General features: G+C 41.2%; 1 non-coding gene across 1 annotated transcript; it reads left to right on the top strand.

Annotated features, from left to right (window-relative positions):
• Positions 1-11,328: 11,328 nt before the first annotated feature.
• Positions 11,329-11,435, top strand: LOC123324385. The gene has a single exon (XR_006539766.1). It is a non-coding gene; the product is annotated as a U6 spliceosomal RNA (small nuclear RNA).
• Positions 11,436-15,338: the final 3,903 nt, after the last annotated feature.

The following is a 15,338-nucleotide window of genomic DNA, read 5'->3' as shown; positions in this document are numbered from 1 at the left end:
GTAATCTCCAGAAAGATCTGAATCACCCGTTACCACTTATTCAGAAATACTATGACTTATGAAAGTTACTAATCAATCAACAAGCATTTATTAAATCCTTTTTTTGGGTGTATAATATTGTATAAATGATATATCAGTATTAACTTTTTAAAAAAGATTTTATTTATTTTGAGAGAGAGAGAGTGTATGTGCAAGCATGGAGAGGGAGAGGGACAAGCAGACTCTGTGCTGAGCGTGGAGTCCCAGGCGGGGCTTGATCTCTCAACCCAAGATCATGACCTGAGCCGAAATCAAGAGTCTGAAGCTTAACTGACTGAGCCACCCAGGCACCCCTCAGTATTAACTTCTAAAAACTCTCTATTTCAGTATGATGAGCATAACATAGTTATCTGATGTTGTCAAAGAAGTGATAAGAGCCCAAGTTAGGGGGACCTGGGCGGCTCATTCGGTTAAGCATCTGACTCTTGGTTTCTGCTCAGGTCATGATCCCAGGGTGGTGAGAATGGACTCCGTGCTCAGCTCAGAGTCTGCTAAGATTCTCCCTCTCCCTCTGCCCCTCCCTACTGTGTGCTTGTACGTGAACACACTCTCTCTCAAATAAATAAATAAATAAATAAATAAATAAATTTAAAGTGCAAGTTAGGGGCTCCTGGGTGGCTCAGTCGTTAAACGTCTGCCTCCGGCTCAGGTCATGATCCCAGGGTCCTGGGATGGAGCCCCGCATCGGGCTCCCTGCTTAGCAGGGAGCCTGCTTCTCCCTCTCCCTCTGCCTGCTGCTTCCACTGCTTGTGCGTGCTCTCTGTCAAATAAATAAATAACTGGGGCGCCTGGGTGGCTCAGTCATTAAACGGCTGCCTTCGGCTCAAGTCATGATCTCAGGGTCCTGGGATGGAGCCCCACATCGGGCTCCCTGATCAGCGGGAGGCCGGCTTCTCCCTCTCCCACTCCCCCTGCTTGTGTTCCCTCTCTCTCTGTGTCTCTCTCTGTCAAATAAATAAATAAAATCTTAAAAAAAAACAAACTAAAAAGCATTTAAAAATAAATAAATAAATAAAATAAAGCACGTTATTTGTCTCTAATTACCTCATGTACAATTATTTTTTTAAGATTTTTTTTATTTATTTGACAGAGCGAGAAAGGGGACACAAGCAGGGGGGAGAGGGGGTGGGAGGCGGGGAGAGGGGATGGGAGGCAGGGAGAGGGAGAAGCAGGCTCCCTGCTAAGCAGGGAACCCGACACTGGACACTCCACTCTCGGAGCTCAATCCCAGGACCCTAATCATGACCTCAGCTGAAGGCAGATGCTTAACCAACTGAGCCACCCAGGTGCCCCTACAATTAATTTTTTTAAGATTTTATTTACTTGAGGGGTGCCTGGGTGGCTCAGTCGATGAAGCGTCTGCCTTCGGCTCAGGTCATGATCTCAGGTTCCTGGGATCCAGCCCCGCATCGGGCTCCCTGCTCGGCGGGAAGCCTGCTTCTCCCTCTCCCACTCCCCCTGCTTGTGTTCCCGCTCTCGCTGTGTCTCTCTCTGTCAAATAAATAAATAAAATCTTTTTTTTAAAGATTTTATTTATTTGAGAGAGAGAACTTGCACGTGCAGGAGGAGGGGCAGAGTGAGAGGGAGAGGGAGAGGGAATCTGAGCATGGAACCCCATGCGGGGCTCAATCCCACAACCATGAGATCACAACCTGAGCTGAAACCAAGAGGCAGCCGCCCAACTGACTGAGCCACCCAGTGCCCCTATTTCACGTACAATTATTTAATGTGTTAAAATCTTTTTTATTTTTAAGCAAACTCTAGGGGATGCCTGGGTGGCTCAATCAGTTAAGCATCTGCCTTTGGCTCAGGTCATGATCCCAGGATCCTGGAATCGAGTCCCACATCAGGCTCCTTGCTTGTTGGGGAGCCTGCTTCTCCCTCTGCCTGCCACTCCCCCCTGCTCGTGTTCGCTCTCTCTCTCTGACAAATAAATAAAATCTTAAAAAAAAAAAAAGTAAACTCTATGCCCAATGTGGGGCTAAACTCATGACCCGGAGATCAAGACTTGCATTCTCTACCATGAACCAGCCAGGTGCCCCCATAATGTGTGACCATCGTATTTCTCCAGAAAGATTTATAATATCAGGGAACAGTGACTGTATCATATGCTGCTACATACCCAGAAAATGTTCAATAGTCGCTGAAGCCAGCCAATTGAGGACACAAAACAAGGAAAGAAAATCTGATCCTGCATAGGCTTATTTGTATCTTGAGGATTAGAAAAAAATTATAATAGAATATATTTATTTTGGGGCGCCTGGGTGGCTCAGTCGTTAAGCGTCTGCCTTCGGCTCAGGTCATGATCCCAGGGTCCTGGGATCGAGCCCTGCATCGGGCTCCCTGCTCTGCGGGAAGCCTGCTTCTCCCTCTCCCACTCCCCCTGCTTGTGTTCCTGCTCTCGCTATGTCACTCTCTGTCAAATAAATAAATAAAATCTTTAAAAAAAAAAAAGAATGTATTTATTTTACTGTACATTCTACGAATATTTGATACTTTTTCAATACTTTTTCCAGTTATTAAGCATATCAACATTTTTCTCACTTAGATGCTGAGGCTGTTGCATCAGCATTTGAAATGTACTGAAGTTAGAAAACAAGGCTGTCTTACGGCCTTGCATTTTAGTTTTTCTGGCTTTTGATAAATATTTATCTGGCCTTTCATAATGACCTCCAAATAACTGCACTAGACTATCTGCTTGTAGAAATTACACAAATAATTTCAAGAGCAGTTGAAGCTACTGTAATACACATCCTCACAACCTTCACCCTATCTAAGATAAATACTTATTCATCCTTTTTAGAGGACCCTGGAACACAGAAGTATTCATACTAAAACTTACTTTTCTTTCCTTAATCTAGAATTTTCCCTATTTAAACTGATTAGATATTTAAACCTAAAATGTGATGTTTTTATTTTCCAAACACAAAACTAATCATGCTTTAAACTTTGAACCACTTCCACTTAAATGTATTCCTTTTCCCTTCAATTAAAAGACCGATTTCCAAACCTCTTTTGTGTCAGGAAATCAAATCATACCACAAATTTAGGATAAAATCTTTGTCTAAATGTCCAAGAAGGAAGATGACCACCCACTCCTTTTTATGGAGAGAAATCCAAGTTTTAGTTATAAAAGTAACAATTCAAAAAAAAGGCTGAAGATGGGCTGCTTTCAGGGCATGTCTCTATTTCATCCAACATGAAGTTTACAGTATCTTTGGAATCTTTAATATTCTTTTGCTTTAGAACCATCTTTGCAGAGGTGCCTGGGTGGCTCAGTCAGTTAAGTGGCTGCCTTCAGCTCAGGTCGTGAACCCAGGGTCCTTGGATCGAGCCCCGCATCGGGCTCCCTGCTCAGCAGGGAGCCTGTTTCTCCCTCTCCCTCTGCCTGCCTCTCTGCCTACTTGTTCTCTCTATCTCTCTGTCAAATAAATAAATAAAATCTTTAAAAAAAAAAAAAAGAACCATCTTTGCCTACTGCTGGCTAACTCCTTGCTCTTGGGGAGATTGTTTTCCATTATATAGTTCTTATATTAATCAATTTTCTCAGCGTCTATTTGCTACTATCCAGAAATAGGCTATACACTTTTACTCTTCCTAAAGCACAGAATAAAAAAGTGGAGCTATCAGACTTGTAGGTTTTTTTTTCCTCTTTCAAATATTACAGAATAACCTTTCCATATTTCCAAAAATAAGAGCCTTCAGGAAAATGTACCAAACACAAACTATTACTAGAATGATTTCACAGCTAAGGATTACTCATATGCCTTCCCTTTGCCAAGTTTTTATGTAGAACATCTGTAAGAAATATTTGCCATTGTCTTGCCTTCCTACATCTCCCTATAAGGACTGTTTTATCTTGACCACAAAGCTTTAGTGATAGAAAATGGGGAAACAGAGGACAATATGGTGGGGTGATTAGGCCAAGTAACAATTTTCTAGTTAAAAGTTTCATGACCAGGGCGCCTGGGTGGCTCAGTTGGTTAAGCGACTGCCTTCGGCTCAGGTCATGATCCTGGAGTCCCGGGATCGAGTCCCGCATCGGGCTCCCTGCTCGGCAGGGAGTCTGCTTCTCCCTCTGACCCTCCCCCCTCTCATGCTCTCTATCTCATCCTCTCTCTCAAATAAATAAATAAAATCTTAAAAAAAAAAAAAGTTTCATGACCAGGGGTGCCTGGCCGGCTCAGTCGGTGGAGCATGCGACTCTTGATCTCGGGGTTATAAATTCAAGCCCCACATAGGATGTAGAGATTACTTAAAAACAAAATCCAAGGGAGGCCTGGGTGGCTCAGTCGGTTAAGCGTCTGCCTTCAGCTAGGGTTGTGATCCCAGGGTCCTGGGATCGAGTCCCGCGTCGGGCTCCTTGTTCCACGGGGAGCCTGCTTCTCCCTCTGCCTCTCTCTCTCTCTATCTCTCATGAATAAATAAATAAAATCTTTAAAAAAAATCCATAAATAAATAAAATCTTAAAAGCTTCATGACCAACATCACGTTTCTAGTTGTCCATTGTCTCACCTATTGCTGTATCATTAAGGACAGTCTTACAGTATGACACCTGATTTTTTAACTTTATGAACAAAGGTCTTCACAAACATTCCAGTTTTATCTCTCTTTTTTACTCTCTGGAGTCCAGACACATTTAAACCTCTTACAGTTCACTGACATACCACGCCTCTTCCCAAATTTACCTTCTTTCTAATTAAAAAGAAAAGGGGAGGAGGGGCCCTGTCATTTTCTACCGAGTATTCCCTCCACCTCTAGCGCCTTTCCTTGCCTCTGCTCCAGGCATCTTCTGGTCTTTTTTTCAAAACCCAGCATAATTGGGCGCCTGGGTGGCTCAGTTGGTTAAGCAACTGCCTTCGGCTCAGGTCATGATCCCAGGATCCTGGGATCGAGTCCCGCATCGGGCTCCCAGCTCGGCAGGGAGCCTGCTTCTCCCTCTGACCCTATCCCCTCTCATGCTGTTTCTCTCTCTCTCTCTCAAATAAATAAATAAATAAAATCTTAAAACAAAACAAAACAAAACAAAAACCCAGCATAATTGCAGGGTTAAGCATTCTCCAATTCCCAGATCATCATTACCTGCCTTCCGAGTTCCTAAAATGCTTTGTTCACACTCTGGAGTAGTGTAAATTTCCTCTTCTATTTTTATTGTTTCTGATTTTGATTTGGGAGGGGAGGGGATTCTGGGTGATTTTTAATTTTATTTTGTTCTTTATACTTTTTGATACACTTTGACTTCCTACCATGTATTATTTTTTAATTAGAAAAAAAATTTCAAATAGTAGTTCCAGACAAAGAAAATTAAAACAAAAAACAAAAAACAAAAAAACACAAATAGTCTTTGATGTCCAGAGCAAATATAATACTCAAGGTAAGGAAATGTAAAATAATTAAGCAAACTCGCTGAACATTATCAAAAAACAAATTATTTTACAGATGACACTTTATAATCAGCACCATACCCTAATTATTAAAATCTTCTGGATATGTTAATATTCTATTTAATACTCTGGTTTATTACTGGTTAGATTTGTGACTATCTTTTTTCTTTTTTCTTTTTATTTATTTATGTTTTTATGTATTTTTTTTTAAGATTTTATTTATCTATTTGACAGAAAAAGAACACAAGTAGGGGGGCGGCAGGCAGAGGGAGAGAAAGAAGCAGCCTCCTTGCTGAGCAGGGAGCTCGATGTGGGGCTCGATTCTAGGACCTTGGGATCATGACCTGAGCCGAAGGCAGACGCTTAACCAACCAAGCCACCCAGGTGCCCCCTGTATTTATGTATTTTTATTTTATTTATTTATTTATTTATTTATTTATTATTTTTTAAAGATTTTATTTATTTATTTGAGAGAGAGAGAACGAGAGAGAGCACATGAGAGAGGGGAGGGTCAGAGGGAGAAGCAGACTCCCTGCCGAGCAGGAAGCCCCATGCGGGACCCGATCCAGGGACTCCAGGATCATGACCTGAGCCGAAGGCAGTCGCTTAACCAACTGAGCCACCCAGGCGCCCTATTATTATTATTTTTAAAGATTTTATTTATTTATTTGGCAGAGAGAGACACAGCGAGAGAGAGAACACAAGCAGCAGGAGTGGGAGAGGGAGAAGCAGGCCCCCCCATGGAGCAGAGAGCCCGATGCGGGCCTCAATCCCAGGACCCTGGTCCTGACCTGAGCCGAAGGCAGACGCTTAACGACTGAGCCACCCAGGCGCCCCATTTATGTATTTTTAAAGATTTATTTGTTTGAGAGAGAGAGAGCTTGTGTGAGTGGGGGGAGGGGTGGAGGGAGAGGGAAAGAGAGAATCTCAAGCAGACTCCCCGTTGAGCACGGAACCTGACTCGAAGCTCTATCCCATGACCCCGAGATCATGACTTGAGCCAAAATCAAGAGTCAGATGTTCATCCAACTGAGCCACCCAGGTGCCCCTATTTATTTATTTATTTTGGGTGGTTTCTATGCCCAGCATGAAGCCCAGTGCAGGGCTTGAACTCACAACCCTGAGATCAAGACCTGAGCTGAAATCAGAGTTAGATGCTTAACCAACTGAGCCACCCAGACACCCCTATCTTTTTTATTTTTATTATTTCCTATTTTATTGTATTATATCATCTATGTAAGTCTCCTCAAGCCCTTGATGGAATAGAAATAGAAATGATTAAATAAAACATTCAGGCACTAGAATTTTAATTGTCCCTGGCAGGTTCCACCAGATTCACATATTTAGCTGGAATGGGAGTGCTGTCTTCAAGCAAGGGATCATGAAGACAGCAAAACAACTTACCAAGTGGCTAAAATGTATAGTATAAAAGAGCTCCTGTATGCAGTCAACACAAGTATGTCTGTATGCAACAAACCATAAATTAAATGCAGAAGATTCTGATATTTATTTTCATCTCCTCTTCATTATAGAACTGGTGAAAATCCTTCACTGCAAATGGCTAAGTCGTGTTTTCTGTTTTGACTTATCTTCTTGTGTAGTCCAATGCTGATTTTCTTTTATGTGTTCTTTATGTGTTTTATGTTTTGTTTTTTAAGATTTTATTTATTTATTGACAGAGAGACACAGCGAGAGAGGGAACACAAGCAGGGGGAGTGGGAGAGGGAGAAGCAGGCTTCCCGCGGAGCAGGGAGCCTGATGCAGGGCTCCATCCCAAGACCCTGGGATCATGACTTGAGCCGAAGGCAGACGCTTAACGACTGAGCCACCCAGGCGCCCCTTTATGTTTTTTTTTTTTTAGATTTTATTTATTTGACAGAGAGAGACACAGTGAGAGAGGGAACAGGAGCAGGGAGAGCGGGAGAGGGAGAAGCAGGCTTCCCACTGAGCAGGGAGCCCGATGCGGGGCTCGATCCCAGGACCCTGGGATCCTGACCTGATCTGAAGGCAGGCGGCTTAATGACTGACCCACCCAGGAGCCCCTGTGTTTTACATGTTTTATCTGTCCTTGAACCATGCAGATCTGGCTGAGACGCAAGGTGGCTTTTGAGATAGATGCCTTTATTATTATTTGCAAAAGCAGTGGTATTTTCTAAACCTGCAATTTCTGAGTGATAGCTTCAAATAGAGACTTTATCAATTGTCTTGCTGACTTGGCTTGGCCAGAGCTCTGCCCTGCAAGTTCTGCTCCACGTCAGCTCCTCTCACTCAGCCATCCCCACACTTGATGTGATCAGAGTTTCAGTACTACTGTTGACTGATGAGATGGGTAATTTGTATACTTTGACTTTTTTTTTCCACCTTCTGCAAAAAAACTGGTCTCCATTATATTTCATCTGTAACATTAGTTAAAACCTTCTTGTCCACATCCCCGAAAGGGTTTTACTGTTGGGCCAATTTAATCTCCCATTGCGAGGTCTACAATAGCATTTACACCATTGTATTGCAAATTATCTCTTTAGGAAATCAGGAGATTATGAATTCCGTAAGGCCTGGGACTTTAGACAGGATTTAGCATAAATCTGACACATATTAGGTCCTCAGTAAATGCAGAACTTATTTGAATAAATAAATTAATGGAACTAGGCATACTTTTTAAGCAGCAGAGAAAACATCAGGAGAAATTTTCAGAGGAATTTAAGATATGAAATGAATTTCCTCAACTAAAAGTGAAAACCCAATTTGAGAATGGGCAAAAGGCTCTAAACAGAGATTTCTCTGAAGAAGATATACAAATGACCAATAAAAATATGAAATGATGTTCAATTTCATTAACCATTAGGGAAATACAATGAGGGGGTGCCTGGGGGGCTCAGTCGTTAAGCGTCTGCCTTCAGCTCAGGTCATGATCCCAGGGTCCTGGGATCGAGCCCCACATCGGGCTCCCTGCTCAGCGGGAAGCCTGCTTCTCCCTCTCCCACTCCCCCTGCTTGTGTTCCCTCTCTCACTGTGTCTCTCTCTCTGTCAAATAAATAAATAAAATTTAAAAAAACAAAACAAAACACAATGAGGTACCACTTCACACTCAGTAAGGTGGCTAAGATAAAAAAGATAAAAGTATTAGAAAGGGGGGCGCTTGGTTGGGCATCTGCCTTTGGCTCAGGTCATAATCCTGGGGTCCTGGGATTGAGCTCCTCATCCCTCCCTGCTCAGCGGGGAGCCTGCTTCTCTCTCTCCCACTCCTCCTGCTTGTACACGCATGTGTGCACTCTCTTTCTCTGTCAAATAAATAAATAAAATCTTTAAAAAAAAGTATCAGAAAGGATGTGGAAAATTGGAACGCTGAGATATTGCTGCTAAGAATGTAATAGGGTGCAGTTACTTTGGAAAACAGCTTGACAGGTCTTCAAAAGTTAAGCATTGATTTACCATATGATCCAGTAATTCCAATCCTAGGTATATACCCAAGAGAAATGAAAAAACATCTACACAAATATTCATATCAGCATTGTTCATTTTAACCATAAAGAGGAAATAACTCAAATGTCCGTTAACTGATAAATGGGTAAATAAATGTGGTATATCCATGCAGTGTAATATTATTCACCCATAAAAAGTAATGGAGTAGTGATACATGGTACAACATGGATGAACCTTGAAATCCATATGTTGAGTGAAAGAAGCCGGTCACCGAAGACCACATATTATATGATTCCATTTACGTGAAATGTCCAGAATAGGCACATCTAGAGACAGAAAGTAGACCAGTGGTTGTGGGGGTGCGGGGTGGGGTATGGGGGTGGGTAGAGGAAGAGGGGAATTGGGAATAAATGCGGGGTGACAAGTACTGGGTAAGGAGTTTCCTGCTGGGATGATGTAAACATGCCAAAATTGATCACGGTGATGGTTGCACAACTCTATGGATACACTAAAAACTACCGAATTGTCCACTTTGAACAGAGAATTGTATTGTGAATTATATCTCAATAAAGCTGTTTTTTAAAAAAAGGAACTGAAAGGCATTTTGCCAGTAACAATTACATTGCTAATCCTCAAATTTTCACTTCTTTTTCAGGATACCTTTTAAGAACAAAACTATACACAAGAAATGCAGCAGATTCTTAAAGGAAAAAATATCTTAGTCCTTATACTAACCCTAGGAGCAGGACAAAATCCATATGATGAGGGCGCCTGGGTGGCTCAGTTGGTTGAGCGACTGCCTTCGGCTCAGGTCATGATCCTGGAGTCCCAAGATCGAGTCCGGCATCAGTCCCGCGTCCGGCATCAGTCCCGCGTCCGGCATCAGTCCCGCGTCCGGCATCAGTCCTGCGTCCGGCATCAGTCCCGCATCTGGCTGTCGCGACTCCCTCTGACCCTCCCCCTCTCATGCTCTCTCTCCCTCTCATTCTCTCTCAAATAAATAAATAAAATCTTAAAAAAATAAAATATAAACAGCTATGTTCTACAAAGGGTATGAAGGAGTGACAATAAGCAAATGCAATAAAACAAATAACAAACTATAATAATAATAGGCAGTCTGGATCCAGGAAAATATAAAGAAAGCAGAAAATAGGGGCGCCTGGGTGGCTCAGTCGGTTAAGTGACTGCCTTCAGCTCAGGTCATGATCCTGGAGTCCCCGTATCGAGTCCCACATCCGGCTCCCTGCTCAGCAGGGTGTCTGCTTCTCCCTCTGACCCTCCCCCCCCTCATGTGTTCTCTCTCAAGTAAATAAATAAAATCCATATGATGAAATTGGATCACTTCCTTCTCATGGGCCTTGACCTAATATTGTCAGTGTATTTATAAATAATGTGGTCTGTTGAAAACAATGCTTGAAATCTTAAGCTGTTTCAGGATATAGAAAGGGGGAAAAAAAATCCCTGAACCTATAAATTTTAGGCCTTAAAGTAAATACTAGAATTTGTAAGCTTTGCTTAGATTAACAGTGGCCTCACTGCTCCCTTCAAAACTCTTCTACAAGCAAGTAGTGTATTAAGCAAGAGACAGAGGTGTGATAAGAGAAGAATTTCTTATAAGAACAGTGTGTCTGCACCCCTGCTGAGATACCATCTATTTGGTCACAGGTTTGTTTTAATTTTTCTCAGACAATGGCCAACCAGTAACACTATCTATCATTCAATCTCCTGCAACAATTACAGCAACCGAGATGATGAAACTGATGACCAACAGTACGAGTCTATTACAGTACCAAAGCTGGCCTCTACATCACCGAGGATTTCAGTACAAGGGCTAGAGAAAGAAAAATTAATGAGGTCAGAATGGAAAACAAATGACAAGAGCACAGGGAGTGAAGTCACTAGCTCACTAGGACATACTTAGAAAATCAGCTGAAGTCTGTGAGCATTTTTGCAAATAACATTACAGCAGAAATAGGAAGGTGTTTGCCTTCTAGAACAGTTCCAGGAGGATGGCTTTATATGACTTGTTTTAACAATCAGTAAAGTGACATTTACTTAACTTGTACACCTTACGAAGCACTTTCACATCTATTTTCGCATTTGAGCCTCCCTCCCATGAGGTGGCTAGAGCAGGTAACACTTGTCTCGTCATTACCCGACCTATATTGAATTCTTGTATCTCAGGCAAAAAGGGATGTTTTGACCCAACCTCTTTAATTCAATGAATACTTTGGGTCACAGGGAAAAATAAAGTTTCACAGAATATAATAGCTAGAAAGAAAGCTCACCATAGCAGTAGTTAAAATGGACAGAATTTGACCAGGATAAAAACCTAATGACTGAAATGAATCTCACTGTAAAATGTACATGGAAAAAGTTGATCCTGCGCATAATCATTTCAGTAAAAGAAAAATGAGAATAGAAAAAAGTTGGAAATAGTTTCACTGTTACTGCATAAAAATTTGATCACGAATTAAATAGATTAGTGCTCACTTCGGCAGCACATATACTAAAATTGGAATGACACACAGAAGATTAACATGGTCCCTGCACAAGGATGACATGCAAATTCGTGAAGCGTTCCATATTTTTTTTTAACTATAGGAAACAAACTGAGGGTTGCTGGAGGGAGGTGGCTGGGGCAATGGGGTAACTGGGTGATGGGCATTAAGGAGGCCACTTGATGGAATGAACACTGGGTGCTATATGCAACTGATGAATCACTAAACTCTACCTCTGAAACTACTAATAAACTATATGTTAATTAATTGATTTTAAATTTTAAAAAAGAAAAAAGAATTAAATAGATTATAACTATTGTTTAAATGGGTATCTTCATAAATAGAGTTCAAAATGGCAGATTAAAATCATGCACTTGATTCAAGTGGGGGAATAAAAAACAAAAAGGAGAACATGGCAGGATCAAATTGGCATTTCTTTTTTTCAAATTGGCTTTATTGACTTGATTTTTAGAATCCTGCCTGCCTTCTTATCTTATTTAACATGATTCAGGTAAGTCTCACAATCAGGCTCTCTATCTGTGAAATGAGAAGTGTAATGTTGTGGATTAGATGAAATAATGTGAATAAAGCAGTTGGCATAGCAGTGGCACAAGTGAAGTGTATTTTAACCCTCCCTCTTCCAAGAATTTATTGTATCCTTTCAGTATGCCAAACCAGGATCTTTAAAAGTAGGTCTCCTAGTCACTAAACCACATTACTTCATCTGTAAGTACATTTCTTACAATTGACAAAATACCCAAAGCAGATCTCTGATGAAACTACAACAGAACTTTACCTCTGACTGTCTATATATTTTAAAATAGAAATTTTAATTTAGAAAATATTGTTCCAACCAACTATTGGGGTATAGAGTAAATTAAAAGTGCTCCAAGAGTGCCTGGGTGGCTCAGTCGTTAAGCGCCTGCCTTCGGCTCAGGTCATGATCCCAGGGTGCTGGGATCGAGCCCCGCATCGGGCTCCCTGCTCAGTGGGAAGCTTGCTTCTCCTCTCCCACTCCCACTGCTTGTGTTCCCCCTCTTGCTCTCTGTCAAATAAATAAATAAAATCTTTTAAAAAGAACATTTTTTCAGGGCACCTGGGTGGCTCAGTCATTAAGCGTCTGCCTTCGGCTCAGGTCATGATCCCGGGGTCCTGGGATCGAGCCCCGCATCGGGCTCCCTGCTCCGCGGGAAGCCTGCTTCTCCCTCTCCCTGTCCTGTCCCCTTGCTTGTGCGTGCTCTCTCTCTCTCTCAAATAAATAAATAAAATCTTTAAAACAAAAACAAGGGCACCTGCACAGTGCAAACCTGTGCTGTTCAGTGGTCAACTGTGTATTCTTATCTCACTTTACTTTTAGTGTCATTTTAATACACTGAAAATAAAAACTAGAAGGGAACACACCAAAAAAACATTAGCAGTAGTTATCTTGAGGCAGTAGTCTCATTGGTTATGTTTAATTTTCTTCTTTAAATTTTCTACTTTCCAAATTTTCTGTAATTTCCAATCTTAGTTTTATAATCAGACTTTAACATATTTTTAAGTGTAGAAAAAAGAAATCTGACAAAAATTGAGACATTTTATTAAAAGTCTACCTCAAAGAAAATGAATCAAATATTATCACATTTCTCTTTAATACCAAGTACTAGAAGACAGTGAAAAAATAACTACAAAATCAGAGGAAAAATGATTGTGATCCAAGAATCCTACACCCTGCTAGGCTGTTTTTTGTATGTACTACAACAGAAAGTATTCTCACACATTCTTCATTCTTTCAGGAACCCCCTAAATTAACTGTGTGTGTACATTTTGTAAATGGTATTACTCAGAGAAGTACCCTAGCTGACCTCCAAATGATTTAACCTAGAAAAAGCTATGATAAAATAAAAGGAAATAACCAATGACCAAATAATACAGAGTTACATAAGTGGAATTTAAGAAACCAAACAGAAGAACATAGGGGAAGGGGAAAAAAAGAGAGGAGAGAGAGACGGAAACAAACCATAAAAGACCCTCAACTATAGAGAACAAACTGAGGGTTGATGGAGGGAGGTGGGAGGGGGTGGGCTAAATGGGTGATGGCGATTAAGGAGGTCACTTGTGATATGTGAGTGATGAATCACTACATTCTACACCTAAAACCAATTTTACCATATATGTTAACTAATTAGAATTTAAATTAAAAATTGAAATAAAAAAACAATACAGCGTTAAACCCCAATGAGTTATAATTAAAAAAAAAAATTCAAATGACATCTGGGTGGCTCAGTTGGATGACCATCCAACTCTTGATTTCAGCTCAGGTTTTGATCTCAGGGTGGTGAGTACAAGCCCTGCCCTGGGCTCCGTGCTGGGTGTGAAGCCTACTTAAAAAATATATATTTTGGGGGCACCTGGGTGGCTCAGTCGTTAAGCGTCTGCCTTCGGCTCAGGTCATGATCCCAGGGTCCTGGGATCGAGCCCCGCATCGGGCTCCCTGCTCGGCGGGAAGCCTGCTTCTCTCTCTCCCACTCCCCCTGCTTGTGTTCCCTCTCTCACTGTGTCTCTCTGTCAAATAAATAAATAAAATCTTTAAATATATATATATATATTTTTTTTTTTTCAACTAAATTTTCCTACTTATTTACTCAAGTTTCTTGAGAAAAAGAAACCAGGACTCTCTGCTCCCTGTTAGGCATTTTTAAGCAAAGTTCTCTCTTGGCAAATAGCACCTACTTACTTGAGAAATTTTCATCACAAAGCAGAGGTGGGAAGAAATCAGCCCTCAGGTGTTAGGGCTGCACTTTATAGCATGATCAACTGACTTTAGTGACTCAAGCCAAGTAATAAACAAAGAGTGAACCTGAATGTCTGTGCAGGATCCAACTTGATGGGGAATCAAGGGAATTCAAAAACAATCATCCAACATTACATGGTGTGGGCCTTTGTTTTTCAGAACACTGTAATTTTTCATAATGTTTGCCTTGAGCTTGTTGTTATTGGATATATCCCCTCCTGTGGATTCTTTTGAAAGTCTCTCATATGGCACCCTGAGGGTCATATTTGTTCCAGAAGTGCAATGAAAAGCATGCTAGACTTGGTCAAGATGCCTGGATTTTAGTCCAGCTCTACTAGTTAGGAAAGTGATCCTTCAGCTAGTAATCACAACAATCTCTGAGCCTTAGTGTCCTTATTCCTCACTACCTCAATCAGACTTAAATAAATTAATGGATGCAAAAATGCTTTGAGGGGCGCCTGGGTGGCTCAGTCGTTAAGCGGCTGCCTTCGGCTCAGGTCATGATCCCAGAGTCCTGGGATCGAGCCCCACATTGGGCTCCCTGCTCAGCAGGAAGCCTGCTTCTCCCTCTTCCACTCCCCCTGCTTGTGTTCCCGCTCTCGCTGTCTCTGTCTCTTTCAAATAAATAAATAAAATCTTAAAAAAAAAATGCTTTGAACACTCTAAGGTGCTACATAAAGGTAAAACATGATTGTTATTCTTTTACTTTGAAATCACCATGATTAAATCGGTCTTGATTGCTCAGTGCCCTCTATTTGCCCTTAAGATTAGTATCAATATCAGTTCCACTATTATCATGTATTGAAAAAGTATCAGACATTTTCTGAGCTTTAAGGCAGATCTTACTTAAGAAGAGTTATCTTTTTTTTTTTTAAGATTTTATTTATTTATTCATGAGAGAGAGAGAGGCAGAGGGAGAAGCAGACTTCCCGCAGAGCAGGGAGTCTGCTTCTCCCTCTGACCCTCCTCCCTCTCATGCTCTCTGTATCTCATTCTCTCTGTCTCAAATAAATAAATAAAATCTTTAAAAAAAATAAAAATAAAATAAAATAAATAAATATTTTTTTAAAATGATAGCATTATCCTTAAGTGTTATCCCTAGTGGTGTATTTCTATCTCAAAAGAAGTATCTTATAATCAGGGGTGCCTGGGTGGCTCAGTCGGTTGGGCGTCTGCCTTCGGCTCAGGTCATGATCCCGGGGTCCTGGGATCGAGTCCTGC

This window comes from Neomonachus schauinslandi, chromosome 3 (assembly GCF_002201575.2).
Source record: "Neomonachus schauinslandi chromosome 3, ASM220157v2, whole genome shotgun sequence".
Lineage (NCBI taxonomy): Eukaryota > Metazoa > Chordata > Mammalia > Carnivora > Phocidae > Neomonachus > Neomonachus schauinslandi.
The sequence above is the reverse complement of the archived record's forward strand: the minus strand, read 5'-3'. Positions and strand labels throughout refer to the sequence as shown.